Source organism: Camelus bactrianus, chromosome 22 (genome assembly GCF_048773025.1).
Source record: "Camelus bactrianus isolate YW-2024 breed Bactrian camel chromosome 22, ASM4877302v1, whole genome shotgun sequence".
Taxonomy (NCBI): Eukaryota; Metazoa; Chordata; class Mammalia; order Artiodactyla; family Camelidae; genus Camelus; species Camelus bactrianus.
Genome location: NC_133560.1, coordinates 9,718,198 through 9,730,219, shown reverse-complemented (window position 1 = coordinate 9,730,219; position 12,022 = coordinate 9,718,198).

Below are 12,022 nucleotides of genomic sequence, written 5' to 3'. Positions count from 1 at the left end.
ATCAACACATGGGCCCCAAACACACCAGCTCGTCCCCCCTCCCCACCGCCCCCAAGTTTCTTGTCTTCTACCCATCTTCCTCTCTCTCCTCACCTTCTCTCTCCATTACTGATGGTTTCTAGTGGCCAGCCCTGGACTAGCCACAGAGATGCATAGCATTCAGACTTGCCCTCCAGGGGCTCATAGTCAAGTCGGGGAGGTGCGAGAGGAAATGAAACCAACAATGAAAATGCAGGATAATAAAGTAAAGGTGGAGATGCATGCAGAGAGCTGGGGGAATCCCAGAGTGAGGAAAGGGAAAGAAGGCTGGGGGTGGGGGTGTGGGCGGGATTTTCAAGATGTTTTACAACTGAAACCGATGGACTGGGCAGAATGGTTGCCTAATCCATCAGAACAAATTCCAGCCTTTACATAAAACTGGGTGAATATCAGCTCGTGGTAGACCGAGGGAGAGTTTCTCGGAGGAGAAGACGCCTGAGCTGGGTTGTGAGGGCTTGGTCATTAGGCAGACAGACTTCAAGAGCACGGATAGGAGAGTCAGTTGGGGGAACTATCGAGACCTCTTTGTTCCTGGTCCCTTAGAGGCCCAGAGTGGTCAGGAGACGTTTGTTGAATGAATAAATGAATGAGTGAAGTGGAGGCAGGGTGATGGGAAGTCACAGAGGATGAGACTGAAGAGGGGCAATAATGTAGCTGCCATGTATTGTTGTCTACTGTGTTCCCTCCTGCCTGTCAGAGGGAGATGAATTGCCAAGATCAGAGGAGTGAAGATATATATATATATATATATATATAAAATACCTAAGTCAGTCCCTGGCACGGACCAGGTGTTAAATCGGTGTTAGTTATTATCATCCCGAAGTTACAGATACACACGTTGAAACTCAGATTGGACAGCCAGGCCTGTCTGACAGCAAACCCCATTCTATTAGCCCATATCCTGCAGGGGAGTAGGACTGTTTCACTTATGTGAATTGCACCATAGCTATTTGGGAAAAGAAAACACACAAAAAAACAGAACATTTTAATTCTCAATGGCCTGCACCACGGAGTAATTGTGGGGAAGAGTCCTGGATGTGCAGTTCCCCTCACTCATGGCCTCTCACAGCTAAGCATCTCAATGTGATTGCCACGCCACAAGGTTCTTAAATGCAAACCTATACTTTGGGGCTTAATCAAAGAAACTGTGATCTGGTCCAACAATGGAAGCTAAACCATCTTATGGTACAACACACATCGGATAGGAAAGTTTAGGCATTTTCAAGGGTGGTTTTTACAATATACATTGCAGTAAAAGCTGAAGTGTGTTGTAAGGTTGTGCCGTGTACAGCCACCAGGGTTAGGGATAGTGAGCTGATCTTCGGGTTCAAGGCCCTTGGCTTGGCGGTCATCCTTATGCCCCTTTGTCCTTGGAGTGTCTAGAAACCTCTGATTCTCAGTGGCCAAAGCACCCAGATTTTGTCTGAGACCCAATATTGGGGTTTTCCCAGCTGTGGGAACACAATGAAAATCTAACAGACCCCGCTCTGGTCTTGTGGATGCTGCACCCTGGTTCTCCCCTGCTGGTCTTTCTGTCATTAACCTTTGAGCCCCCGGAATGAAGACTCGATCTCAGACTTGGAAAGTCCTCTTCAGGACAAGAAGGAGCTTCTGAGCTGAGACTGTTTCTCTTGACAACCTGAGCCTCAAAATTCAGTCTAGCCATCGCTTGGATCCATATTTCCAAAATGACCAAGCCTGAATTAACCCAGGCACCAAATACCATCCAAATTTTACACTATGTGGAGAGAAAAAAAGGAAAATAAATTCAGACTACTTCATCATTCGTCTCTCGTGAACGCATCATCCTATGAATATTTTTCTTTAAAAGACTAATGTGCTGAGGACTAGGGAAGACATATCTGTGTGTGCATTCATTAAGTCTCCAACTCAGAAACACATTCTGGGACTCATTATTTTTTAACTAACTAATCAGCATGTTTCATTCATAAATTGGGATTTATCAGTATAGCACATGAAAGGAGGGAACATATTATTATTTTAATTTGGTTAATATGCAAAAACGTGCTGTGTTTGTAATGACCTGCTTTCAGTGAATAGAAGCAGGCTGGAAATAGTAGCAACTTCCTCTAATGAGGGTGCTGGCTCCCGGCCCCAGCTGTTCACCATTAGACTCCCTGCTTGCTCCCTGACCCATCAGTGCGTGTGTTCCTCTGGTGAGGGGGCAGGAGCGATTTCCTCACCAGGGGGAAAACTGAACGCCTCGTGTTTGTTCTGCTGATAGAACCAGTTATATCTGCTTTGTTAGTGGGAAGAAAAAGCCTGGAGCGTGGGGGTGGAGGGTGGTGGGAAGGAGTATTCACTTTTGTTGCCTGTAACACACACACACACACAGACACACAGACACACACATACACATGCCCTGAAATTGTCAAGACTAGGACCAAATCTATTAATAAGTGATTCCACCGTAAAAATCGAGTGATTCTTGTCTTCCTAGCCTACTGTGCCTGCCATCCTGCCTGTAGCCTGTCTGCCATGCGAATAAATCCTCTATTCTGAAGTCCCCCGATAAAGGGATTTATTTATCAGCCCGACCTTAAAGAGTGGCTCCTCCCTGCTCTTGGGCATTTCTGATTTAGAGCCACGGAGGCAGGTTCGCCTGTCTATCAGGAGTCTCGATGATCTCCCTCCCCGCCCCCTCCAAACACCAGGTTGGGCTTTGAACCACAATCCTCTATTGCCCTTCTGGCCGGGGGAACCTCTCTGGCCTCCCCCAGGAGGGCAGCGTGGGGAGGGGTGGGGGCCCGAGTCACGCCGGCCCTCCCAGGACACGCTGGAGCAGGGTCCAGCTGCATTCTTTCTCTCCAGCCCTGGTGCCAGCCTGCCGAGGACTCCGCCCGGGGACATCCTGATGTGGCACATTCTCCAGCCAGGCGCTGCCTTTGTGTTCTAAAGGAGGACATTTCCTCTTCTGTTTTTTTGTTTTTTGTTTTTTTTGCTTTTCCTACTTGTTTGTTTTTAACATTTTTACTCTAGGAGCTATTTTTAAATTATGAAAGAAATATACATGCTTATTGTAGAAAATTTAGGAAAAGCAGAAAATTCTCCATTAAAAAAAATCTAAATGCCAAGAGACAACCAGCCTGCACAGCCTCTGTTTGGGGTATTTCCTCGTGATCCTTTGTGCCTGGGGTGAAACAGGTCCCTTCAGCCAGTGAGAGCAGTCTGGGCTTCCTCTGTTTGGGAGGCACATATGAAAGCAGGATGGAAAAAAAAAAAAAAACAACTGTGCTGTATTTTAAATATTTATGTGCAACAATCAGAGTCACATGGTGTCAGCAAGAGGAGCTCTGTGACTCTGTGTGACTATTCAGAGCATCCCTGTGATTATTTATATAACTGCATTTAGAGATCATGTCAAAAGTCTAAATTTGAGACCTTGGGGGAACATGCAGCCCAGTCAAATCGCTCTTCTGGTTCCCCTACCCGACCCCCGTGGCCCTGTGTATGTGTATCTGGACTTATCTTATATCTGAGATCATACTACCTTCACATTTTTATATTCTGACTCAGTATTACTTTGTTAACACTTTTACAAGGCAATAAAATTTTTCTGCAACGAGGTTTGGATGACTACTCAACATTCCATTACATAAACTTGCCATTGAAGCTTTCACCGGTTATTGTACATTTCAGATGATTCCCCTTTTTTCCCCACTGTGATAAATAATACTGCATTGAACATCTTTATATGAAAATCTTTGTGACTCTGAGATTATTTCCTTTGGATGGATTCCTAAAAGGGAAATTGCTGGATCACAAGGTAGGAACATCTTAGTATCTTGTTTCGTGTTGCTCAATTTGATTCTAAATAAGTGGCTCTGATTAACCCTGAAAGAATATTTTCATCATTTTAATTAATCTTTAATTTGCCGAAGTAACTCATCGAATACACACTCCTTGTAAAAGATTTGAAAAGGGAAGGCCTATATCTCTTTTCACTACCTCCTCCAATCTCTGAACCCCTCAGAGGTAGCCACAGTTTTCATTCCAGCAAAAGCCCCCAATCAATGAGATTTATTAAGTCTCTGCGTGTTTATATAAAATGTATATCTATAAACTAATAAAAGCGTGTATATCTCTTTAGCTATAAAAAAACATGGCATTTTTGTGAGCGGATTTTTTTAGGTGAATGATACCATTATTGTATGTGTATTACGCGATTTTTTTTCCCCTCAGCTGTCTGTCTCATAGCCTTTACTGCGTGTATATAAATCTACCTCACTCTTTCTAACTTTTCATACATTTCTGTGGGATAGAGTCAGCCTAGTTTTGATAGCCACTCATCTAAGTATGAACATTTGAGTTGATCCCAATTGTTTTTCATTTTTACAAATAGTGCTGCAATGTGTACATCCTTGTATTCAAACAAATGATTTAAGCAGGTTTTTCCTCTACAGTAGAAACCAAGAAAGAGAATTTCTGGCTCATGGTATATGCACATTTTTTTTAATAATAAATAGTGCCAAATTGCAGAGGACATTTTAAATTACTTTTATTAAGGATCTAGAATGCCTTGGATTTGGGCTTAATTATTAGGATGTATTTCTGAAGTGTTCTATCAGGTAGGACGTTACCCAAAGATCTGTTCATGTATTCATTCATTAACCCCATCCACCTCAGTCTTCTGAGGACCCAGCATGGGCCCTGTTACATAGGACACAGTCAATAAATGTTCATTGGGTGCCTGCCTCTGCATCAGCCACACCCTCAAGGGGCCTCAACCTGACACCAGATTCCTTTCCACGGCTGCCAACCCCCAGCTCAGTTTTCCACACAGCTCTCAAATATCCCCTCTTCTTGGAAGCCCTCCCTGGAGCCCAGGGTGAGTAAGGCAGCTTCTCTTCCATGTCCCCATGGCACCCTGATTTACTGGCTTGTCATGCTTGTTGCAGTTTGGAAATTGGCCACCTCTCCTCCGTTACACTGGGTAGTCTGGGGATTTCAGTAGTGCGTGGCATTCAGGCCCCACCTGATCAGTGTTTGTGGACTGCAGTCAGAGCAACGCGCTCGTGTGCCTGGTGGTCCATCGGCTTCAAAAGAGAGGGGGCCACGAGTACATAGCATTCTTCACACCGAGCTTAACAGGAAAAGGTTGTGAAAAGGGAGATGGCTAATAATTGACCCTTGACGGTGATTATGATGTTGATAAAAATGATGAACAATTGGTAAGTAGGCTGCATCCCAAACACTCCCCGACGCAAAAATATAGAACCACATCATTCACCTCTGGGGAAAATGCCTTATAACACTCCCCACTTCAGTATTTCTCCATGAAATCTAGGAGTTTCGTATGCAATTCATCTTTTAAAATGCATCACAGGGAATGACAAACAGTAGCAAGAAATCTGCTCAAATTCTTGGAATGTGGCAGCTCACTGTCATAAATCTCTGGGTGGCATCTCAACTATGAAAAGAAACATACAAAAAGGGATGAAATAAATAAATCAAAACGTTAATAATGGCTGCCCAGGAAGAGTCAGGGTGATGTGTGATGGTTTTGCCTTCTTTTTACTTTTTTGTAAACCTTTCAGATTATTTTACCATGTATGTAAATTTGTTTCACATAAGAAAGACAGAAATAACCAAAAACATTCCTAGCCATAATTGAAGTTTCTAAGGAGATGATTTAAAATCATCTGCGATGTGTGTGCATCTATGACAGGACAAAATCATTCCAAGAGGACAAACCTGGACTATCATGTCTCAGGCTAGGTAGGCATCATTCAGTATTAATTGGGTACCACAGCCGAGGACTGTGCTTGGGCGGGGGCTAAACCACGAAAATCACGTCCACTTCCCATCCTCACGAAGCTCCCAGTCTAGCGGGAGCCACAAACTCAAGTACTGATGGGGGCCAGGCAGCAAGGAGGAAGGATGAAAATCCACCAGTGGGCCCACTCCTAATATCTGCTGATACTTACAGGCCCTGGAAAGAGTGTAAATGGAAGTTCATTTACTATATGACTCAATACTTACAAGTTATACATTGAGTTAATGAACTGAAGTAACTTCTAGTCTCCTACCTGAACAAATGTAACTTTGTAGTGACCTGGAAGGCCAGGTGCAAATTTAGAATTCTCAGACTCCTCGGATTTCCTGACCTGAAGATGATGACGTGGGGAGAACTGGTCCTTAGGCCAAGGGCCCTCCCCATCCCACTCAGCACATCGTCTGTTCTTTTCTTCCTGTGCTTGACTCCGTCTCCCACAGCAAGGAACTTTGTGCAGGTGGGATGGACACCCCAGCTTTCTCTTGGTCACCTCTGGGCACGGGGTGTGCTCCCTCGCAGTGCTGACCACCCTTGGGAGAACTAACTAGAAAGAGGGGCCTGCAGGCTCTGGAAGCAGGCTCAGGTCATGTGGGCAGGGAACTCCAGGGTCTGCGCCCAGCAGCATGGTCTAGAAGAGGCAGTGGGGCATCCTCTGGCTTTATAGACGTCTGGCCGCATGGCGTCAAGGCAGGGGTTGTACCTGCCTGAGGGTAGCGACTATGATTTCCCGCAGAGCAAACGCCCCATCTTACAATAGCAGCGGCTACTCAACTCCAGCCCTAAACGGCCACATGTGGGGACATGGATTCAGCTAACCACAGCCTCCACTTTTTAAACAGAGGACACAAATCTGGGTTTTCTCATGAAATTGCACACTTTTTACATGTTAGCAAGTAACAATAATAGTTCAAAAAAACCACACAAATCATTCTGCCGGCCAAACGAAAAACATCTGTGAGCCACTGTGACCTCTACAGAAGGGCAGAAATTTAAACTTTCATTTATATGTTGCTGGACCACTATCTGACTTTGAAAATGATATTCACCAATTCATTAATGTCACTTAAACCTGTAAGCAAATATGTCTCCATTGCTGTATGTATGTTTAAATTTCATGCACTTTCTGTTCCCCAGCAGAAATCCAACTTACTTGGAACCTACCAGTACTGATGTATGTCCCCATAAGCTATCAGGAAAGGCCTGATTTGGGGATCTGCGTATTTTTCTTCCCTGAGATTGACTTTCATCATGTCCCCTTCTGGCCCGCCATCATAACCTGGGCACATACCTCTCACTGCACATCCAAAAAACCATTGTCACTAGCTATACATATCTGTCACTTCAAGACTTATCTCCATGTCCCCAGGGCCTACCACAGAGCCTGTCATATGGTAGACACCTAGCACATTTTGTTTGTTCTGAACTGAATTTGTTGGTCGTTAATTCTCTGTGACGACCCACATCTCCACAATCACAAATTAATAACAGACATTTCTTAGACACTTGCTATAGGTTAAATGTCATGCCAAGAGCTTTACATGTATTGCTTCATATAATTCTCTCAACTAACCGCTCAACAATTTTTATCCCCATTTTCCAGATGCAGAAACTGAGGCTCAGAGAGACAAAAGACCTACTCATGAGTTATTTGGCTGGCAAATGGCAGAGGTGGGACTTGAACCAAACTTGCCTGATTTGAAAGGTACATATTACTTAACCAGTAAGCCAGGCTTCCCTAAAAGTGCCACTGACCATTCTTGAGATGTTTTTAGGCAGTACACAGAGGAACTCTTATTTCAATTTCTAGGCTTTTGTTTGACTTAGTATGTATTTATTTCAGTGTGTGTTCGGAAAAAATAAATGATGGCCTCTGTTTATGGCATGGTGTATTGATTTTTCTATTTACATTCGTGATACAGAATTTTTCTTTTAAATTTATTCAGTTAAGTTCTAAAAAACTGAGTCCACTGCCAAATAATGTTGCGTGAATAATAAATAAGATAGGTTGGACAACAATAAAGCAAAAATCATGTGCCCGAGTTTTTAAAAAGGACTAGAATTTGAAAAACATGACCTCATAAACTGCCATATATGGGACTAAAAAAAAAAACACACGCACGCGCGTGCACACACACACACACAAAATGAAACTAATTTTTGAACTCAATTCACGCACTCACAAGTTTGTAGAATGTGGCTTATAAAACGCACCCCAGAGCCTGTCTAAGGAGACTCTAACTAGATTCTAAACTTCTAAATGTGACACGTGTTTATTTCTTTTTCCTCTTTCTATATTTGGAACTTAAGTGGTCAAATGGATTAAAAAAAAATAACCTGCCTCTAAATAAAATATGAGCTAGGGGCCTGGAGCTCCCCTCAGCCTCATTTCAACTCCGAACAAATGGTGAATTACAACACCCCTGGACGTAGAGGTTTCTAACTACCAAGCTGCCAGGCTTTTAAATAACAGTAGCACAGAAGTGTGGCCATAACGCTACCTATTTCCCTTGCTAAATTATTTATGCATTTATTATATTTCACATGGGCTGTTGAACCTGAAGGTACTTCCGTGGGGGGCCAGGTCATTTCAAGAAACCCATCACTGAGAATCAACTCAGCTCCATTAGAAACGGGCACATCCAATTGTATATGATATTGCTCGTTAATGCGACCTAATTACGGCCCCCGCAGTTGTTTTCAGCTGGTGATAACTTTGTGTGTATGTACATGCGTGTGTGCAACTACCCAATGGCTTCAAGGCAATCCACTCCATTAAGAAGCTGTTTAACACTGAGGGTATATCAGTAGAGACTGGCTTAATGCAGTTGTGAAACTGCACCTAAGATGACTCGGCCAAATGAAGCTATTACCCTCATAATGTGTTTTACACGAGATTGAAGTGGTTTACTAAGTTTATAAATCCTCTCGCCGGAATTTACGGTGACTGATTTGCCCTAAGCTCGGCAGCGTAGTAGACGTTTTATGCCAAGAGAAACTTGATGTATGCTATGAAGAGATTTCTGCATTTTTACCCCCATTTTCCCAAGGTATGCTTATTGTTAAAGGCAACCTAATATTTATTGCTTTGCATGACTTGCCTATAAAGGAGAAAGCAAATTAATTCAAACTTAATGCAACAAACTTAAATGCAACAAGCTCACTAAAGGCCTACTGTGTGCTGGGCATAATCCTGAGCTATTTTAGACAAGACCCTTCTCTGGACCTGTTTCCTCACCTGCCAAATGAGGGCACTGACTTGGCTATAAGACCTCAGGTGAGTCATGAAACGTCTCAGGGTCTATGTGCCCCACCCCCTAATATCCACCTCCTTTTGCTTCTTTGGTAATAGAATAGAAATTTTTACCTAAGTACATAAATAAAGACCGTACTTCCCAACCTCTTTTGCCATTAGGTGTGGCCACATGGCCAAACTCTGGCCAAAGAGAAGAGAATGGAAGTGATATGTATGTCTTCTGAAAATCTTCCTCAAAGAGAAGGGTTGTGTCCTTTTCATCTTTTCCTCCTTCTTTTGGTCTGGAATACAGATGTGATGGCGAGAGCCTGGCCAATTATCTTAGATCCCAGGCAGCAGTTACACTTTGAGGAGGGAAGAGGAATGAAAGAGGAAGGAACTCTTGTTCTGAGGACTTCTTGAACCCACGCCACCCGCCCTGTATTGATTCTCCCAAACTTCTTTTATGTGAGAAAGGAAATTTTTTGTTTTAGTCATGCTTCATTTGGGTTTTCTATGCTTTCACAATAGTAGCAGAAAATCTCTGTACCTTATAACTTTATGAGGAAACACTATGAGAAAACTTACGTAATCAGAATATCTTGGGGGGCAGTGCCTGAGAATCTGCATTTGATGGGCTCCTATGGGGACAGATGCATGCCAAAGTTTCAGGTTGGATGCTTACGAATTAACTCTTGTAATTGTTCTTAAAATATATATACTCTGAGAATAGGGAAGCAAGAAATTTGGACATAAAATGAAAGGATCAGCTTTAGTAATTTTTTTTTATATATATATAGATGACTTTCTTTGACCCTCTTGAGCCCTTAAGGGCTCCAGAGTGAAACTCCTTTGGTAGTAAAAATTCTGTCCGAAAGGTAATCATCAAACAAACCGGACCAGTGCCTGTGAGTTTAAGGCTATGTTGGGGCTAGAATTTTGGTCTCTGACTCCCAGCTCTCTGACCTCTGGACTCTGCAGCTTCCCTGCAAGCTCTGAAAAGCTATTATTTTTCCAACATCGCAGGTGAAAATCCTCCAGTCTAGCCACCAAGGGTGAGATGGCAGCTGTTTGGCAGCCCGGCCACGGTTTTGATACAGGGAAGTGAAGTGTGTCCAATTAAAACAGCCAGGGGTAATCTAGGTCAACAGCCCATCCACATAGGTGGCTGGGGCCGCAAAAGAATCCAAGTCTTCCCATGTGATGCCAGTCACAGTTTGGAAGGTCATCCCTCTCTGTTCCAGCTCACCTAAATCGTTGCCAGGAATATGGCAATTTCAAGTAGCGGTGTCTCTGCCTTGGACTTTTCCAAACCTTTTGTTCAGGAGCGACACATTAGAAGAACTGTCTTCACCTCTCCCCACCAAAATGGGTTGTTAACTATGGGCTCCATGTGAATGATGATACCTTAAATGGGAAAGCAGGAATTTAAAATGCAGAGGGCTTGTGCAGGTTATAAAACAACAAACAAAAGGGGATAATGTAACCCAGCAATTGACTGTAAGAAAAAAACAACAACGGTGCTTTCTAAGTAAACATGCACACTTCCCAATACCAAAACAGGGTAAAGATCAGAGGTGGAGTTTAATAGAATCTGCTTTCAGAACTTGGTTCTATTTCTGTCCAGTTTGCCTTCTGGGAGTGAACTTCCAGGTGCCCTTGGAAAAGAGGATATTCCAAAAGTAATTCTATGATTCTCTCTTCCTCTGCCTTTGCAGGACCTGCCTTTTAATATTATTATTATTTTAGTTTCAGTAACATACGTATTCCACCACTACATTAGAATGCTTATTAGCGCTGCTAGGCAAAGTAACTGCTGGGTATTAATCTCTTAGGGGACTGGACCATATACTTGCCCAGACTTGTCTCCTCACTACAGCTCAGGACCAAAAACAACACCAAGGACACTGTGTCCTTCAGTTCTATTACAGAAAGTCCCTGAGCCACCAAATCTAAAAATATCAACTGCTTTACATATTTCTGCATGTGATGAGCATGAGCTCAGGTAATTTATGGTAGTATCTGGTGGCTTTTTGTATGAGTGTCATATTTCCATAATGTGCCTCTGTGGCTGATGGAAATAAACCAAAGCAGAGCCGTTGCATCGTGCAACTCCAGGGGGTGGCTTTTACATCATGGTAAGTGGTGCCTCATGGAGTTGCACAGTGCACAACCTGGGCAACCTTAGGTCGTGGCCCTGATTGCTGAAGTCATCAGATAGGCCCCTGGGGAGCTTGGGTGTGTGCTGTTGGGAGCAGTCAATGGATGCTTCAAGCGCAGTGGTGGACATTAGCAAGTGCGGGGCAGAGTTCACTCTGTGTGATTATGGGATGAGATTTATACCCCCTGCTAAGCTTTAAAAGAGGCTGGTGAAGGCCCTGTTTCCTGGGAGGCTCCGAGTTTGGGTTATGGTTGACCTCAAACCCCAGAGGGAGCTGGGCAGTAGCCAGCAGGGTCCATTCACTAGCCCACGATTTCTCTAAAGGTGTGTCAGCCCTCGCTGGATGGGGAGGGAGAGTTTAAAAAACTTTTTTTAATTAAAAAAAAAATATATATATATATATCTGGTAGCACCTTAACGTTCGGGGAGAGACTGCTTTCTCAGCAACCTGAAAGCTTCCCAATGAGGCTGCTTCACGGGAGGGGCTCTCTTCTGCCAGCAGAGTGTTCAAGCCAACACTCATCTGCAACTGTTCATCTCTTTGGAAATCCTAAATGGAGCTGCCGAATTGTTGTCATGGTTACCTGGGACTGTTTCTCAGGCCAGAATGTTTTCCAGGAGGGCAGCTCAGAGATGGATATCCTGGCTTTCAGAGTCAGGCAACTGACTCAAGAGAATTGCTTTCCTCTTCCTTCTCCCATGTTCCTAGTCCCTAACCAGGAGCTGATGTCTCCAGTGACAACCTGAACTTCAGCCCAGCCCAAACCTACTGCTGATGCCTGATTTAGCCTTA